Here is a 19,776-nt window from a genome sequence, read left to right as displayed (position 1 = left end):
GACTAACATGACTATATGCAGGATGAATAAATAATAATGTAGCATAATGTTTTATATAACAGAATGAATGTCTCACTTTGACACATCTACATTTAGCCTGTTCCTTACCATATATGGAATTTTACTATATATTCAAATTGAAATCCTGATTTTCAGCTTGTTAAAAGTTCAAATTGAATAACAAATGTAACATATAATATACAGTAAAAGCAAATGACTAACTATTTACAAAGATTTTTTTTTTTTATAAATTCGTAGCCAATCGTTCCAATTCTTTGTCAAATCACAAACGCCAGAGGTCACCTTGCACATGCCAAGGATCACTCTGCGCCAATGCTCTTAGCCAAAAGGCCTAGAGCCACTGCACCGTTCCTGGAAGTACTGCAATACCAGGTTCGTGCCATGGAGGTGGATGGGTCAAGCCACCCCACACACCTCCGTGGAGGTGGATGGGTCAAGCCACCCCACCCACCTCCTGTTTCCAAAAAAGCAAGCATATACCTTCCTGACCAGGGAGAAACCACCCGGAGGTCATGGTGGCTGGTCAGGTCAGTTACGCATGATCTTAGCCAAAAGGCCGAGAAGCAATAACTATTTACAAAGATGCTGATCTTCTGGGAGACATGCCATAAATGTAACCTATCTAAAGTGTCTTAGTGTCGTTTATGATGGGCATTTCCTTTACACAAGTTGGTCATGCAGATGAATATAAATTGGCGCAAAATGATTAATAACGTTCAGGTCCATGAAAATAAAAAATGGTGTGTTTTTTTAAATAATGCCACAGATTAGGGGAAGCAGATCAATTGCAGCTGATTTAATATTTTTAAAGAGCTATAAAGCCTAGCACACATTGTTCCCACAGTGTCTGCTTTGTTTGCTCCAGAAGGTGTAATTTTCTAACCATCCCAGAACATCAAGTACCAGTAACAACATAGTGAACAAATCAATCCACATCGTTTCATTACTTGCCTGCAGCAAAGTAACTGATGCAATGAGATCATATGCAAGTGGTGACAGAGTGATTGAAACTGGGTGTAATCACTCCCTGTGTTTCTGGCTCTATGTATTAAACATGTTACTCTAATCAAAACCTGCCAACAAAAAGGCCGATTAAATATTTCAGTGGAAATACCCATTTGTCTATTCATATACACTTAAGTGTATAATTAATAGATATTTTGTGCAATATTTTGTATCATCGTTATCCTAACAAGTGGCTGCTGAGGCCAAGACCATAATGACACTTAAGAGGGAATTAAATAAGCAGTTGAAGAAGAAAAATATTAAAGCGCATGGGGAAAAACACAGGGAAATGTGATTGGAGTAGGTAGCTCTGATTTGGAGTTTGCACTGGCATAAGGATGGTTTTCTAAAAGCTGTATGATTTGACCTGTTTGTTGAAATTGAGGTAATCAAAATCATGATTTCAATTCATGCTGAAATATTAAATTGTAAAGTTTGAATTGCTTTTGATTCTTGCAGTGCATGAACCCGTGCCTGTAAGTAATGAAGGGCTGCACATCAGGGGACCAACACCATGCACTTCATTATAAACAGAGTGCATGTTACACACACTGCACTACTCCTGCGACCTCTGTGTGGGACTAAATCATTAAGACAGGAACATCCATTTCGTGGAAAAAAAGTTATATTGCAAATTACCTTTTTAAGATCCTTGTGATCCTTTAAACAGTATATAATTAGATGACATTTTCAGTTAAAGCTTTTTGAACATATAGTAAAGTGATTTTTAGCATAAATAATCCTGTGGTGAATCATCCCAAAAGATGTATGTGTCTTTGTGTGTGTATTTGTAAATTCTAAAAGATGATGTCTGACCCTTCGCAACCAATGCATCATGAAAATGAAGGCTCACTTTTGTTGTGCATTGTACTAATGACTATAGCAAGCAAAACACATGTCAGTCACAGAACGCCATTGTGTTGATGAGCTGCTGCGTGATACTGCAAAGAGTAGTCAGTCTTTGTCTTTTGTAAACAAACTATAGCTTCATGCTATGGTCTAATGTGAGTAATGAGGAGGAAGGAAAACACAATATAACACCCAACTAGAAAAGAATAACTTAATCCTATTTGGACCGGGTTCCATTATTGCTCTCCACCTTGTTTCATTCGCTTATTAAACCCATGACATGTCCCTTATTTTGTCACTGTAACTGGTATTTCATATTCCATCACCCACTACATCTGTCCCATTTCGATCTCCTTACATTTTTTCTCCTCCCACCTCCATCACTTTTAAAAAGCCATTTCAGAACAGTTACCATCTCATATCTCCCAAAGGTTCAATTTGAAGCACAATGTGTGGTACATGCATTTTATGACATGTGGTGTCCAAATTTATAGTAAAGTTAATTTGAGGCAGATAATACGATGCTGGGCACCCCTTGTGCTGTAGCGTATTGTGCCATTTATTATCAGGCCCTAGACTCCTTGGGCCTCCAACCTCAAAACAAATAGGGCGGCAACACGCCTGGGTTTGCAGTTGAGGGATTGGGCATCCTCCACTACTCATAAACTAGCACAACTTCCATTGCTGGTGGCAGGAGGATGAACACCCCCAGCAAAGGTGAAGACCCTCTCCCCAGGCGAATAAAGCCAATTTGACATATGCCAACTGGAGCAAGCATTGCTTAGTCTCATCTGGAAAAATACCAAGCAACGTGAACTTCTTTGCTGGAGTTCTATACAACAAGAGACCGCTGATAAACGCCACATCACATCTGCATTGTAGGGTTGCCAACTCTAGTTGGCCATATTCCTGGAGGTTTCACCCCATGACTTCCCCCGTCAATTGCCCCATTCAGTCAAATAGCCTTTTTTCCCCAGCTCCGATGTTTTTATAACTAATAAGTTAAAGTGTTCAAAGAAAATGATAAAAGACACACAATATTTTTATGCCTCTGTGACTTTTCTCCTGGGTTTTCGCAGCAGTTCCCAGGAGATGAATCTTTAATTCCTGGAGGGTTGCGAGCCCTACTCCACAGGGAGTGAGCCAGGCTGATATGAGATGGAAGTACGTGTCTAATTTAGGCGCCACAAAAATAGTAACCTAACAACAGTATTCTGAGGCAAGTTATGGTAGCCCTGTGTGTTCCTTCCCAGCTATTTCATTTCTCATGTCCACCAACATATAGCAATGGGATCCTGAAACAAGTTACAAAGTTAGGTGGGAAAGTAAGCTGTGAAGAGGATGCAAAGAGGCTGAAAAGGGATATAGATAGGTTAAGTGAGTGGGCAAGAAGGTGGCAGATGGAGTATAATATGAGGAAATGTGAAATTATCCACTTTGGTAGGAAGAATGGAAAAACAGAATTTTTTTTAATAATTGAGAAACCAGTAAATGTTGGTATTCCATGGGATCTGGGTGTCTTTGTACACAAAACACAGAAAGTTAACTTGCAGGGACAGCAAGCAATTAAGAAGGCAAATTATATTTTTGCCTTTATTGCAAGGGGGTTGGAGTATAAGAGTAAAAATGTCTTACTGCAATTAAATAGAGTTTTGGTGAGACCATATCTGGAGTCCCATGTACAGTTTTAGTATCCTTATCTAAGGAAGGATATATTTGCCTTAGAAGGGCTGCAATAAAGGTTCACTAGATTGATTCCTAGGATGAGAGGGCTGTCCTATGAGGAGCGATTGAGTGGAACGTGCCTCTATTCTCTGGAATTTAGAAGAATGAGAGGTGATCTCATGGAAAATATAACATTTCTAGAGAGCTTGAGAGGCGGTTTCCCCTGGCTGGAGATCTAGAACTAGGGGTCATAGTCTCAGGATGAGGGATCGGCCATTTAGCACTAAGGTGAGGAGAAATTTCTTCACTCAAAAGATTGTGAATCTTTGAATTCTCTACCTCAGATGGCTGTATATGCTCAGTCGTTGAGTATATTCAAGACTGAGATCGATAGTTTTATGGTCACTCAGAGAATCAAGGGATATGGGGATAGGGCGGCAAAGTGGAGTTGAGGTAGAAGATCAGCCATGATCTTGTTGAATAGCGGAGCAGGCCCGAGGGGCTGTACAGCCTATGCTTGTTCCTATTTCTTATGTAAAGAAAGACTCGCATTTATATAGTCCCTTTCATGACCACCGGATATCTCAAAGTGCTTTACAGCCAATGAAATACTTTTGAAGTGTAGTCACTGTTGTAATGTGAGAAATGCGACACAAGCAAGCCCCCACAAACAGCAATGTGATAATGACCAGATAATCTGTTTTTTGTTATGTTGATTAAGGGATAAATATTGGCCAAAACACCAAGGATAACTCCCCCGCTCTTCTTCAAAATAGTACATAAGAACATAAGAATTAGGAACAGGAGTAGGCCATCTAGCCCCTCGAGTCTGCTCCGCCACTCAACAAGATCATGGCTGATCTGGCCGTGGACTCAGCTCCACTTACCCGCCCGCTCCCCATAACCCTTAATTCCCTTATTGGTTAAAAATCTATCTATCTGTGATTTGAATACATTCAATGAGCTAGCCTCAACTGCTTCCTTGGGCAGAGAATTCCACAGATTCACAATCCTCTGGGAGAAGAAATTCCTTCTCAACTCGGTTTTAAATTGGCTCCCCCGTATTTTGAGGCTGTGCCCCCTAGTTCTAGTCTCCCCGACCAGTGGAAACAACCTCTCTGCCTCTATCTTGTCTATCCCTTTCATTATTTTAAATATTTCAATAAGATCACCCCTCATCCTTCTGAACTCCAACGAGTAAAGACCCAGTCTACTCAATCTATCATCATAAGGTAACCCCCTCATCTCCGGTATCAGCCTAGTGAATCGTCTCTATACCCCCTCCAAAGCTAGTATATCCTTCCTTAAGTAAGGTGACCAAAACTGCACGCAGTACTCCAGGTGCAGCCTCACCAATACCCTGTACAGTTGCAGCAGGACCTCCCTGCTTTTGTACTCCATCCCTCTCGCAATGAAGGCCAACATTCCTTTGCCTTCCTGATTACCTGCTGCACCTGCAAACTAACTTTTTGGGATTCATGCACAAGGACCCCCAGGTCCCTCTGCACCGCAGCATATTGTAATTTCTCCCCATTCAAATAATATTCCCTTTTACTGTTTTTCTTTCCAAGGTGGATGACCTCACATTTTCCGACATTGTATTCCATCTGCCAAACCTTAGCCCATTCGCTTAACCTATCTAAATCTCTTTGCAGCCTCTCTGTGTCCTCCACACAACCCGCTTTCCCACTAATCTTTGTGTCATCTGCAAATGTTGTTACACTACACTCTGTCCCCTCTTCCAGGTCATCTATGTATATTGTAAACAGTTGTGGTCCCAGCACTGATCCCTGTGGCACACCACTAACCACCAATTTCCAACCCAAAAAGGACCCATTTATCCCGACTCTCTGCTTTCTGTTTGCCAGCCAATTCTCTATCCATGCTAATACATTTCCTCTGACTCCGCGTACCTTTATCTTCTGCAGTAACCTTTTGTGTGGAACCTTATCGAAAGTCTTTTGGAAATCTAAATACACCACATCCATCGGTACACCTCTATCCACCATGCTCGTTATATCCTCAAAGAATTCCAGTAAATTAGTTAACCATGAATTCCCCTTCATGAATCCATGTTGCGTCTACTTGATTGCACTATTCCTATCTAGATGTCCCGCTATTTCTTCCTTAATGATAGCTTCAATGTTATATGGGGATTAAATGTAGTCTCTCCAAATTTGCGGATGACACTAAGTTGGTGGTAGTGTAAGCTGCGAGGAGGATGCTATGAGGCTGCAGAGTGACTTGGATAGGTTAGGTGAGTGGGCAAATGCATGGCAGATGAAGTATAATGTGGATAAATGTGAGGTTATCCACTTTGGTGGTAAAAACAGAGACAGACTATTATCTGAATGGTGACAGATTAGGAAAAGGGGAGGTGCAACGAGACCTGGGTGTCATGGTACATCAGTCATTGAAGGTTGGCATGCAGGTACAGCAGGCGGATAAGAAAGCAAATGGCATGTTGGCCTTCATAGCGAGGGGATTTGAGTACAGGGGCAGGGAGGTGTTGCTACAGTTGTACAGGGCCTTGGTGAGGCCACACCTGGAGTATTGTGTACAGTTTTGGTCTCCTAACTTGAGGAAGGACATTCTTGCTATTGAGGGAGTGCAGCGAAGGTTCACCAGACTGATTCCCGGGATGGCGGGATTGACCTATCAAGAAAGACTGGATCAACTGGGCTTGTATTCACTGGAGTTCAGAAGAATGAGAGGGGACCTCATAGAAACGTTTAAAATTCTGACGGGTTTAGACAGGTTAGATGCAGGAAGAATGTTCCCAATGTTGGGGAAGTCCAGAACCAGGAGTCACAGTCTAAGGATAAGGGGTAAGCCATTTAGGACCGAGATGAGGAGAAACTTCTTCACCCAGAGAGTGGTGAACCTGTGGAATTCTCTACCACAGAAAGTTGTTGAGGCCAATTCACTAAATATATTCAAAAAGGAGTTAGATGAAGTCCTTACTACTAGGGGGGGTCAAGGGGTATGGCGAGAAAGCAGGAATGGGGTACTGAAGTTGCATGTTCAGCCATGAACTCATTGAATGGCGGTGCAGGCTTGAAGGGCCGAATGGCCTACTCCTGCACCTATTTTCTATGCCTCTATGTTTCTATGTTTCAAGCCTTTTCCCCACGACAGATGTTAAACTAACCGGCCTATAGTTACCTGCCTTTTGTCTGCCCCCTTTTTTAAACAGAGGCGTTACATTAGCTACTTTCCAATCTGATGGTACCTCCCCAGAGTCCAGAGAATTTTGGTAGATTATAACGAATGCATCTGCTATAACTTCCGCCATCTCTTTTAATACCCTGGGATACATTTCATCAGGACCAGGGGACTTGTCTACCTTGAATCCCGTTAGCCTGTCCAGCGCTATCTCTCTAGTGATAGTGATTGTCTCAAGGTCCTCCCTTCCCACATTCCCGTGACCAGCAATTTTTGGCATGGTTTTGTGTCTTCCACTGTGAAGACCGAAGCAAAATAATTGTTTAAGGTCTCAGCCATTTCCACATTTCCCATTATTAAATCCCCCTTCTCATCTTCTGAGGGACCAACATTTACTTTAGTCACTCTTTTCTGTTTTATATATCGGTAAAAGCTTTTACTATCTGTTTTTATGTTTTGCGCAAGTTTACTTTCGTAATCTATCTTTCCTTTCTTTATTGCTTTCTTAGTCATTCTTTGCTTTCGTTTAACATTTTCTCAATCTTCTAGTTTCCAACTAACCTTGGCCACCTTATACGCATTAGTTTTTAATTTGATACTCTCCTTTATAGTGTCATGGGATCTTTTACATCCACCTGAGAGGACAGACGGGAACTGGGTTTAACGTCTCCTGTGACAGTGCAGCGCTTCCTCAGCACTGCACTGGAACGTCAACCTAGATTTTTTGTGCTGAAGTCCCTGGAGTGGGACTTGAACCAACAATCTTCTGATTCCGATGCGAGAGTGCTACCCACTGAGCCACAGATGACTACATGTAGGTAACATTAATAATACCATATGCACAATTTTGCCAAAAGGCTTTTGCTTACAAAACATTTACAGGCACATGTGCAACTGCACCAATATGTGAAGCAGTGTTAAATTTTACAACCAGTAATAGAAACTCCCACTTATATTTGCAAATGCAATTTTTTTGTTGTTACTTTTCTCCTTGCAAGGACCTTGCGTCTGCAGTCTGGAGGGGGCAGGAATGCTTTGATCACCTGCAGCTGACTCGGTTCTGTTTGCTGCCAACAGGAAGTACCCTTTTGGGATAAGGCAGATTTGTCAGGGTTTTCCCTTTCTTGCCATGGAACACTCTCGGCTGTTGCCAGGAATTTTATCACTCAGGTCAAGGACTGCTGGAAGAATCCAATTCTGACAAGTGGGTTTGACTGACGAGCAGCCCTGGCATTGAAACCGATGATCATCTGGCTGGGAGGCGAGTAATATGCTGCAAGCCTAACTGTGCATGATTTTCACTCAGACCTGTTCTTTCCTGGCATTGACGCAACCTGCCTCCATCAACAGGGAAAGGCTAGAAAATTGCTCTGTAGGTTCCAGTATGTGTGTTGCTTCATGCTTAGCTAATAGGAGGCAGAATTGCCACAAGACAAGGTGGACAAAAAGCACAATAGGGACAACATATCCAACAGTCCTGCTGAGAAGTGCTGAATACTCATCACAAGCAATCAGATTTCAGCATTGTCGCTCACTGGGATGCAAAACAAATGTCTAAAGCATTTCACCACAGGTTGCTACAGCTGATGTTTAAATAAACAAAATGTGTCCGTCCCATTCAAAACAAGCTCCACTGAAAGTAGCCAGCTGGTGTATTAACTCCAATTCAGTTATGAGCAGGCTAGCAGGACAGATTTGGTTGGCTCAGTGCACTGTAAAGCCTCAACATTTCTTATCTTCTGTCAGTGGTGCTGCTGTGAAGATAGTAAGATCTTTGACAGCAAAGGAAAATGCATTAAAAAGTCAAAATTGTAATAAGAAGCTCAAAGGTGTGTATTTATCCTGCACTTTGGCAGAAGGCCAGGCTAAGACCCAGGATTAGATGAATGCCTTTGAGCTAATTATTGCTGAGATGCAGACTGTCTGTTTGCAATGCTCAGACCTTTGGAGGTATTTTCATGTAAAAATAGTCTTAAATAGAATCTTACGATAAGGTGTTGCATTTATGTTTGGCTTGTCTGGACTTATTGTCTAGTGAAAGCTGAACTTGAGATGAATAAGCTCTAATATTGACCATGAAATCATTCATCCAATGTTAGAAGCATTTAAATGATTTATTAAATGATTTATTAACTTGTCACGATTATACTGCCGAAAATTCTCACGATCAATTTTCTGGTTTCACTTGCACTGGGTTTCTTCTGGTGATCACTAACTGAAAATTATTCAAATTAAGTTTATTGAATAAATTTAGCAATGAAATTAGACAAAACAAAGCATTTTTTGGTGTCACATCCTTTCCTGAGTACTATTTGTACATTATAAAAATACAGAATATTAATAACACATGGATTGCGGCACTGAAGGACTGGGCTGAGGAATGGTAGGACATGTGGTCATATATGAGCTCTCCCTTTCAATTTCATAGACAATAAGGTCCTGATTTAAGCATACTGGGCAGCAGCCAAGCAGGAGTGAAGCCTACTGTAGTATGAGCTGAAGATTATAGACATACAGTGGAAGAGCGGGATGAATCCTAACAGTACAAGGCTTAGTACTCATTCTGGGGATATTTTGAGAATATGGGGCCAAAACACATTCTTGGTTATCCTGAGAGTGGGAGGAGAGTGCACATTCTGGAACATTCAAAGAGTGCAAGGCACATGTGTGGACATTAGGTGGGGACAGGATTAGGGTTGTGATGCCTTCTACTCTAAAATGGCCTGCTGATTAATGCTCACATATGAATAATATACTTTCGGAAGTTAACCAATTTAATCCCCGATGATTTGTACTGCGACAGGATTTCACAGGAAGGTGCTGCAGTCCTTTCCTACTTCATCATTTAGTAGAGCCCAAAAATGGAATCTGCAACGTTCCTGGTCTGTGCTGCTCAGCGCCACATTGTAAACTACATTTACCCAATGAGTCATCAGGAAGCCCATAATGTTCCCCTTTAGCTTCAAAGGGAGCTGAAATAACAGAGTGACTAAATAATAAATTAATGGTGCAATTGTAGAAATACAACACCAGGATGTCAAGTGTTAAAATATTACAAAGCAAAACATTATTGTACATTGTTCCTAATAATATGTAAAGTAATAAATAGGCTTTGTACAATTGTTTCTAGGATTTTGTTAGCTCATGTGATTTGCACAAAGCCCACTATTACCTGAGTACAAAGAATTCATTATGAAAGTCAGACTGTGAACAGCTGGTACAGGTGAGGTGGGTTGGGCAAAACTAATATGTGTTGACAGTGTTGGATGGACGAGAAAGTTATAAAGAAGAAACATCTGTCAAAACTTACAGACTCCTGGGGCATGTAGAGCATACAGGTTTTAGTGCTTAATAACAATATTTTACTGCCTTCACATGCATAATACAAAGAATCCCATCTTGTGCTTCCCTTGCTCTCTCTCCTCTGAATACATTACCCTCTGGCATTTCCTAACCCTCTCCCTCCATACAAAATAAAATCTCCCACCCATATTCACCATCTCCCATGACCTCTCTGTTCACTGAGCTGGCTATTCCCAACCACTTTCTAATATCCATCACCACCCACATCTCCTTACCTTTTACAACTTCTTTCCACGTCCACCTCTGGGAAAACCTTCCCCCAAGTCATTGACAACTGCACTTTCAAACTCCCGACAGTCTAGCCATTGACCCTCTATTCATCAGCATACTTATGTATCCATCACTTTGCTCAACCATTGCCTCACCTCTTTGGTACTTTGATCCCCTTATCCCCAGCAACTCCCTCCCAGTGAAAAGAAAATGTAGAATCTAATTAAAAGATAGATCAGCAGAGGCTAAATACAACAGTAAAGAATTACTTCATTACAAAACAATAGGAGGGAGTCAGAGATGAGGCAAAACCCATAAAAGATGCAAATAGAATGGATATAATGCTCTCTCTAACCATGAATAACAAAAGTAAAATCAATAACTTAGATGTAAATGAGATGCAAGAGACGCACTAAAAGGACTCAAAACAAATCACCAAAGGTTTATGCTATTTCTCAGAGTGCTGAGAAATACTAGGGAGGAGCTTTCAGAGGCACTGCTAATCAGTATGAGGGAGTCAATGGACACAGGAGAGGTACCAATAAATTGGAAACTATTATTAATATTCAAAAAATGAGGGTAAAACAGACAGAGGGGATTACAGACCTACTGAGGTCACTTCCTTCAGTGTAAAATAAGGTAATCGATTATCAGGAGTAAACTTGAGTACCACCTAATCACCTCATCATCATCATAGGCAGTCCCTCGGAATCGAGGAAGACTTGTTTCCACTTAAAAATGAGTCCTTAGGTGGCAGAACAGTTCAATACAAGAACCACAGTCCCTATCACAAGTGGGACAGATAGTCATTGAGGGAAAGGGTGGATGAGACAGGTTTGCTGCACGCTCTTTCCGTTGCCTGCACTTGATTTCTGCATGCTCTCAGCGATGAGACTCGAGGTGCTCGGTGCCCTCCCGGATGCATTTCCTCCACTTAGAGCGGTCTTTGGCCAGGGACTCCCAGGTGTCAGTGGGGATGTTGCACTTTTTCATGGAGGTTTTCAGGGTGGTCCTGTAACATTTCCTATACCGCCCTTTGGCTCGTTTGCCATGAAGGAGTTCCAAGTAGAGCATTGCTTTGGGAGTCTCGTGTCTGGCATGTGAACGATGTGGCCTGCCCAGCGGAACTGATCAAGTGTGGTCAGTGCTTCAATGCTGGAGATGTTAGCCTGGTCGAGGGCGCTAATGTTGGTGCGTCTGTTCTCCCAGGGGATTTGTAGGATCTTGCGGAGGCACTGTTGGTGGTATTTCTCCAGCGACTTGAGGTGTCTACTGTACATGGTCCATGTCTCTGAGCCATACAGGCGGGCGGGTATTACTACAGTCCTGTTGACCATGAGCTTGGTGGCAGCTTTGAGACCCTGATCTTCAAACACTATTTTCCTCAGGCGGCCGAAGGCTGCACTGGAGTACTGGAGAACTGGTGTTGAATCTCATCGTCAATGTCTGCTCTTGTTGATAAGAGGCTCCCGAGGTATGGGAAATGGTCCATGTTGTCCAGCGCCGCGCCGTGGATCTTGATGACTGGGGGGCAGTGCTGAGCAGGCTTTTTGGAGAAGATGGCCGCCGGGGTGGCAGCTCCCTAGGGGGCTCCCCTGCTGAACAATTACCATCCTCTACCATCCGGCAACTTTCCACCCCCAGCCTCCCCCCTCCCACTGTCTAAACTTCCCCTAGCTCTAACAGACCCTAATAGGGGGTCTTAAACACTAAGTACCTAGTAAACAGTCGTCAATATGAATTTAGAAGGGAATGACCCTACCTGACCACGCTCCTCAACTTCTTTCAGAAAGTAACACCCTAAGTGGACTGTGGTAAGCCCTGTGGTGCAACTAGATTTTTAAATGGCATTTGGCAAGTTCCACATGAAAAACTACAAGTCAAACCCAGAGCTATAGGGATTCAGGGTAAACAATGGGAATGGATAAGAAAGGACATTAGCCTGGATGATGTGGAATCGGTATGGGTGGAGCTGCGGAATTCCAAAGGGCAGAAAACGCTAGTGGGAGTTGTGTATAGACCACAAAATAGTAGTAGTGAGGTTGGGGACAGCATCAAACAAGAAATAAGGGATGTGTGCAATAAAGGTACAGCAGTAATCATGGGAGACTTTAATCTACATATAGATTGGGCTAACCTAACTGGTAGCAATGCGGTGGAGGAGGATTCCTGGAGTGTATTAGGGATGGTTATCTAGACCAATATGTCGAGGAACCAACCAGGGAGCTGGCCATCCTCGACTGGGTGATATGTAATGTGAAGGGACTAATTAGCAATCTTGTTGTGCGAGGCCCCTTGGGGAAAAGTGACCATAATATGGTAGAATTCCTTATTAAGATGGAGAGTGACAAAGTTAATTCGGAAACTAGGGTCCTGAGCTTAAGGAAAGGTAACTTCGACGGTATGAGGTGTGAATTGGCTAGAATAGACTGGCAGAGGATACATAAAGGGTTGACGGTGGATAAGCAATAGCAAACATTTAAAGATCACATGGATGAACTTCAGCAATTGTGCATCCCTGTCTGAAGTAAAAATAAAACGGGGAAGGTGACTCAACCATGGCTAACAAGGGAAATTAAGGATAGTGTTAAAACCAAGGAAGAGGCATACAAATTGGCAAGAAAAAGCAACAAACCTGAATTTAGAATTCAACAGAGGAGGACAAAGGGTTTAATTAAGAAGGGGAAAATAGAGTAAGAGAGGAAGCTTGCAGGGAACATAAAAACTGACTGCAAAAGCTTCTATAAATATGTGAAGAGAAAAAGATTAGTAAAGACAAACATAGGTCCCTTGCAGTCGGATTCAGGTGAATTTATAATGGGGAACAAAGAAATGGCAGACCAATTGAACCAATACTTCGGTTCTGTCTTCACAAAGGAAGATACAATAACCTTCCGAATGTACTAGGGGACAGTGGGTCTAGTGAGAATGAAGAACTGAAAGATATCCTTATTAGGTGGGAAATTGTGTTAGGGAAGTTGATGGGATTGAAGGCCGATAAATCCCCGGGTCCTGATAGTCTGTATCCCAGAGTACTTAAGGAAGTGGCCCTAGAAATAGTGGATGTATTGGTGATCATTTTCCAACAATCTATCGACTCTGGATCAGTTCCTATGGACTGGAGGGTAGCTAATGTAACGCCACTTTTTAAAAAGGGAGGGCGTAGTTGTATACGGACGTGAGCGCCCATCTCTGGATGCAGGCCAATGCGTTGGTATTTATCCCTTTACTCTCGGAAAACTGGGATATAAGTGGCTTATGGTCAGTTTCCAATTCAAATTTTAGCCCAAACAGGTATTGATGCATTCTCTTTACCCCATAGACACACAGACTCCTAGATGCATAAGTAACCGGTTGCAGTTTCCCGAAATCATTAGCTTGTTGCAATACACACCTGACGCCATATGATGACACATCACATGCTAGTACCATGGATCATACAACACAAGCAATTTTTTTGAGCATAACAATTTTCTCGCTTTTACAAAGGCATTTTCTTGGCTTTTGCCCCAAACCCATTCGCCCCCTTTTCGTAGTAAGACATGTAGTGGTTCTAACAGTGTGCTGAGACCAGGTAAAAGTTATCAAAGTAGTTCAGGAGTGCTAGGAACGACCGCAGCTCCGTCACGTTCTGTGGGCATGGTACGTTCTTGAGTGCCTCCGTCTTCACGTTGGTGGGCCTGATGCCATCCGCCGCAATCCTCCTTCGCCGCAAAACTCCACTTCAGGTGCCAGGAAAATGCACTTCGAGCATTTTAACCTGAGCCCCATGCGGTTGAGTTGACTTAGAACCTCCTCCAGGTTCTGCAGGTGCTCGACTGTGTTCCGATCTGTGACCAAGATGTCGTCCTGGAAGACCACGGTGTGCGGGACCGACTTCAGTAAACTTTCCATGTTTCTTGGAATATCGCCGCCGCTAATCGGATTCCAAATGGGCATCTGTTATAAACAAAAAGACCTTTGTGCGTGTTGATGCAGGTGAGGCCCTTCGATGATTCCTCCAGTTCCTACGTCATGTAGGCTGAAGTCAGATCCAGCTTCGTGAACGTCTTTCCTCCCGCCAGCATTGCAAAGAGATCGTTGACCTTCGGTAGTGGGTATTGGTCCTGCAGGGAGAAACGATTGATAGTTACTTTGTAATTGCCACAGATTCTGACGGCGCCATCTCCCTTGAGAACTGGGACAATAGGACTGGCCCACTCGCTGAACTTGATCGGTGAAATGATGCCCTCTCTTTGCAGCCGGTCTAGCTCGATCTCTACCCTTTCTCTCATCATGTACGGTACTGCTCTCGCCTTGTGATGGATGGGTCATGCCCCCGGAATTAGGTGGATCTGCACTTTTGCTCCTTGGAATATCCCGATGCCTGGTTCGAACAGCGAAGGAAATTTGTTTAAGACCGAGCACACGAAGTGTCATCAGCGGGCGATAGCGCTCGGACGTCGTCCCAGTTCCAGCGTATCTTTCCCAGCCAGCTCCTGCCGAGCAGCGTGGGACCATCGCCCAGTACCACCCAGAGTGATAGCTTGTGCACCACTCCATCATAGGAGACCTTTACAGTAGCACTGCCAATTACAGGAATCAGTTCTTTCGTGTAAGTTCTTAGTTTCGTGCGAACTGGAGTTAAGACTGGCCTTGAGGCCTTGTTGCACCACAACCTTTCGAAAGTCTTTTTGCCCATGATGGACTGGCTCGTGCCCGTGTCCAGCTCCATTGATACCGGGAGTCCATTTCGTTCAACATTCAGCATTATCAGAGGGAGAATTCATGGTGAATGGGTGCACCCCAATTACCTCTGCCTCCTCTATCTGAGGCTCGGGTTCATCGTGATCCTCCATGGATCTGTCCTCCTCTGCAACATGGTGGTTTGCAGGATTAACAGGCTTTGCAGCTCGCCTGCACACTCATTGGAGGTGTCCCATTGTTCCACAGCACTTGCAAACGTACTCTTTGAATCGGCATGAATGGAAACGATGATCACCCCTGCAGCGCCAGCAAGGTGTTAATGGCCTTCCATTCATCACCCTTGATGGTGGACTCTGAGACATCTGCGGACGTGCAGGTATGTGTGACCTGCCCTGTACGTTACGATTTGAAAACAACATCACTTTGTTCACAGTACTTGTAGCAGCACTTGTGTGCTGAGAGATTTGCTTTGTACTGTTACTGGTGGCAATGAACGCCTGGGCTATCGCTATGGCCTCATTCAAGGTTGGGGTCTCTACAGTCAAAAGTTTGCAAAGTATGGTTTCGTGGCCAATGCCAAGTATGAAAAAGTCTTTGAGCATGTGCTCCAAATTCGCAATGTCCTGCAAGCCATCTTAGCTTGGCAACATAACTCACCACTTCCTGGCCTTCAAACCTTTTGTTGGTGTAGAACCGGTACCTCGCCATCAGAACGCTTTCCTTCGGGTTCAAGTGCTCTTGGACCAGTGTGCACAAATCGTCGTACGATTTCTCCATGGGTTTCGCTGGAGTGAGCAGATTCTTCATGAGGCCATACGTTGGTGTCCCACAGATGGTGAGGAGGATCGCCCTTCGTTTGGCAGCGCTCTCTTCCCCATCTAGCTCGTTGGCCACGAAGTATTGGTCGAGTCGCTCCAGAAAAGTTACCCAATCATCTCCCTCTGAAAATTTCTCCAGGATGCCCACTGTTCTCTGCATCTTTGGGTTCGCTATCTGTATCTCGTCGCCAGTTTTTGTATATGGAGAAAGAGTCAGACTGAACACTGTTAGCTCAAAGTAAAGCATGACCGTAGTCTTTTATTGCAGATCTCCAGAGTGCCTCTCCAACCTGTGAAGCCTCCTTAAATACCTGTGCTCCCAAGGGATTATGGGACCCCTTGGGACTCCAGGAGATGAACCCTGTGGTGGTTGTACAGAGTAAATACAAGTTCACATATATAACAGATACTAAACTGTTGTTTGGTATCTGTTATATATGTGGGATAGTGGGTGGGGTAGTGGAATTGGCTGAGAAGCTGCAGAAAGAGCTGTATAAGATATATAAGTGGGCAGAACAATTGTAGATGAAATTTAACATGGACAGTGCATGGAACTACAAATAATAAGGAAAAATATGCAACATTCATACTCCATGAATGATCTTGAAATGGCTAAGGATGTTGCTGAAAGAGGCCCAAGACTCCTTGTAGACTCAATACTCTAACCAATGTAGAGCAGCAATCAACATAGCCAATAGAATCTTGAACTACACAGCCAAAACAGTAGAATACAAGTTAGATGAGATTGTGATCAAACTGTACAGTGGTCTGGAAGGGCCGCATCTTCAATACCATGTCCAGTCTGGTTGCCGAGGCATAAGGAAGATATTCAAGCACAGGTAGCAGTGCAGAGAAAGGTAATGAGGTTCATCCTCAGTGTTGGAGGTCTGAGGAAGGACAAAAGAGAATTGAGTTCCTCAACTTAGAAAGAAGGGCCCCGATATTTATTCAAAGACGTGTTGGGAGCAGGGGTGGGGGTAGGGGGATCAGAATTTATTTTTAAACTCAGCCAGTTCATTAGCATTTTACTTTCGAGTTTGCCATCTAATCCGCGGCAGAGGGCATGATGAGGGCCCGTCTGATGCAATTTTAAAGGGCCAATCCGAAGATGCAATTTGGAGGAGTTGGGAGATTTGGAACAGAGACAGCAATCATAGAAGATGGAATCAGGATGCTCAAAGGCTGCGCCCCACTTTAACGATGCTTCCCTTGTATTATGTATGTAAACACTACAAGACCCAAGGGTCACCTGCACACCCTGGGCAAGCAGGTATAAAAGGCAGACTACCATGCGGCCTCCTCACTCTAGAGTTACAATAAAGAGACCGAGGTCATAACAGTTTGAACTGAAGACGTAGAGTCTTGTGGAGTTATTCTAAACATAACAACTGGCGACGAATAACAGATCACAAACTTTCACACAGTTATGGCTGCCATTGATATTCTTGAGAGATTTGTTGAGGGTGATGATTGGGAAGTCTTTGTTGAGCGTCTTGACCAGTACTTTGTGGGCAACGAGCTGGAAAAGGAAGGTAGGCAGTCAAGCATAGGGCGATTCTCCTCACTGCTTGCGGGTCCACGATATATGGCCTCATCAAAAATCTGCTAGCACCGATGAAACCACGTAGAAGACATACGAAGAGCTGTGCACGCTGGTTTGGGAACACCTCAAGCCGAAGGAGAGTACCTTGATGGGCAGGTATCGCTTTTATATGCACCACCGCTCCCGAAGGCCAGGATGTGGCGCGCTATGTCGCCGACCTAAGACACCTTGCAGGACCGTGCATATTTGCTGGATTTTGGGGAGAAGTGTTGCAGGACTTTTTCATTCTTGGAATCGACCACAAGGTCATTCTTCGCAAACTGCTGTCTGCCGAATCTCTAGATCTGAGCAAGGCCATCACAATAGCTCAGGCTTTTATGTCCACGAACGGTAACACTAAACAGATATCATTGCAGCATCGGAACTCACCGGCAAGTATTGTGCATAAAATAACGCCTTCAGCAGGCAGAATTGTACATGGCAGGGCCTACATGCCTGCAGAGGCCAGACCTAGGATGACTCAGAGCCCGTCGTGGGGCGTGAATGCAAATCCATTAGCACCATGTTGGCGCTGCGGGGGTAATCATTGAGCCCATTAATGTCGATTCAAGCACTACATGGGCAAGGGCTGTGGAACAATGGGACACCTCCAGTGAATGTGCAAACGTGCTGTAGATATGTAAAGAGAAAAAGGTGAGTAAAGACAAACGTAGGTCCCCTGCAGTCAGAATCAGGGGAAGTCATAACGGGGAACAAAGAAATGGCAGACCAATTGAACAAGTACTTTGGTTCAGTATTCACTGAGGAGGACACAAACAACCTTCCGGATATAAAAGGGGTCAGAGGGTCTAGCAAGAAGGAGCAACTGAGGGAAATCCTTATTAGTCGGGAAATTGTGTTGGGGAAGTTGATGGGATTGAAGGCCGATAAATCCCCAGGGCCTGATAGACTGCATCCCAGAGTACTTAAGGAAATGGCCATGGAAATAGCAGATGCATTGACAGTCATTTTCCAACATTCCATAGACTCTGGATCAGTTCCTATGGAGTGGAGGGTAGCCAATGTAACCTCACTTTTTAAAAAAGGAGGGAGAGAGAAAACAGGAAATTATAGACCGGTCAGCCTGACATCGGTAGTGGGTAAAATGATGGAATCAATTACTAAGGATGTCATAGCAGCGCATTTGGAAAGAGGTGACATGATAGGTCCAAGTCAGCATGGATTTGTGAAAGGGAAATCATGCTTGACAAATCTTCTGGAATTTTTTGAGGATGTTTCCAGTAGAGTGGACAAGGGAGAACCAGTTGATGTGGTGTATTTGGACTTTCAGAAGGCTTTCGACAAGGTCCCACACAAGAGATTAATGTGCAAAGTAAAAGTACATGGGATTGGGGGTAGTGTGCTGATATGAATTGAGAACTGGTTGGCAGACAGGAAGTAAAGAGTAGGAGTAAATGGGTACTTTTCAGAATGGCAGGCAGTGACTAGTGGGGTACCGCAAGGTTCTGTGCTGTTTACACTGTACATTAATGATTTAGACGAGGGGATTAAATGTAGTATCTCCAAATTTGCGGATGACACTAAGTTGGGTGGCAGTGTGAGCTGCGAGAAGGATGCTATGAGGCTGCAGAGTGACTTGGATAGGTTAGGTGAGTGGGCAAATGCATGACAGATGAAATATAATGTGGATAAATGTGAGGTTATCCACTTTGGTGGTAAAAAGAGAGAGACAGACTATTATCTGAATGGTGACAGATTAGGAAAAGGGGAGGTGCAAAGAGACCTGGGTGTCATGGTACATCAGTCATTGAAGGTTGGCATGCAGGTACAGTAAGCGGTTAAGAAAGAAAATGGCATGTTGGCCTTCATAGCGAGGGGATTTGAGTACAGGGGCAGGGAGGTGTTACTACAGTTGTACAGGGCCACACCTGGAGTATTGTGTACAGTTTTGGTCTCCTAACTTGAGGAAGGACATTCTTGCTATTGAGGGAGTGCAGCGAAGGTTCACCAGACTGATTCCTGGGATGGTGGGACTGACATATCAAGAAAGACTGGATCAACTGGGCTTGTATTCACTGAAGTTCAGAAGAATGAGAGGGGACCTCATAGAAATGTTTAAAATTCTGACGGGTTTAGACAGGTTAGATGCAGGAAGAATGTTCCCAATGTTGGGGAAGTCCAGAACCAGGGGTCACAGTCTAAGGATAAGGGGTAAGCCTTATGAGATGAGGAGAAACTTCTTCACCCAGAGAGTGGTGAACCTGTGGAATTCTCTACCACAGAAAGTTGTTGAGGCCAATGCACTAAATATATTCAAAAAGGAGTTAGATGTAGTCCTTACTACTAGGGGGATCAAGGAGTATGGCGAGAAAGCAGGAATGGGGTATTGAAGTTGCATGTTCAGCCATGAACTCATTGAATGGTGGTGCAGGCTCCAAGGGCCGAATGGCC

The 19,776-nt window shown here is 43.8% G+C and overlaps 1 non-coding gene across 1 annotated transcript; it reads right to left on the bottom strand.

Annotated features, from left to right (window-relative positions):
- Positions 1-397: 397 nt before the first annotated feature.
- On the bottom strand, positions 398-589 carry LOC139251840 (U2 spliceosomal RNA). Its single transcript, XR_011591435.1, has one exon. It is a non-coding gene; the product is annotated as a U2 spliceosomal RNA (small nuclear RNA).
- Between the last annotated feature and the right edge of the window lie 19,187 nt (positions 590-19,776).

The sequence above is a fragment of the Pristiophorus japonicus genome, chromosome 2 (genome assembly GCF_044704955.1).
Source record: "Pristiophorus japonicus isolate sPriJap1 chromosome 2, sPriJap1.hap1, whole genome shotgun sequence".
Lineage (NCBI taxonomy): Eukaryota > Metazoa > Chordata > Chondrichthyes > Pristiophoridae > Pristiophorus > Pristiophorus japonicus.
Note: the sequence above shows the minus strand (reverse complement) of the source record. Positions and strands in the feature narration are given on the sequence as shown.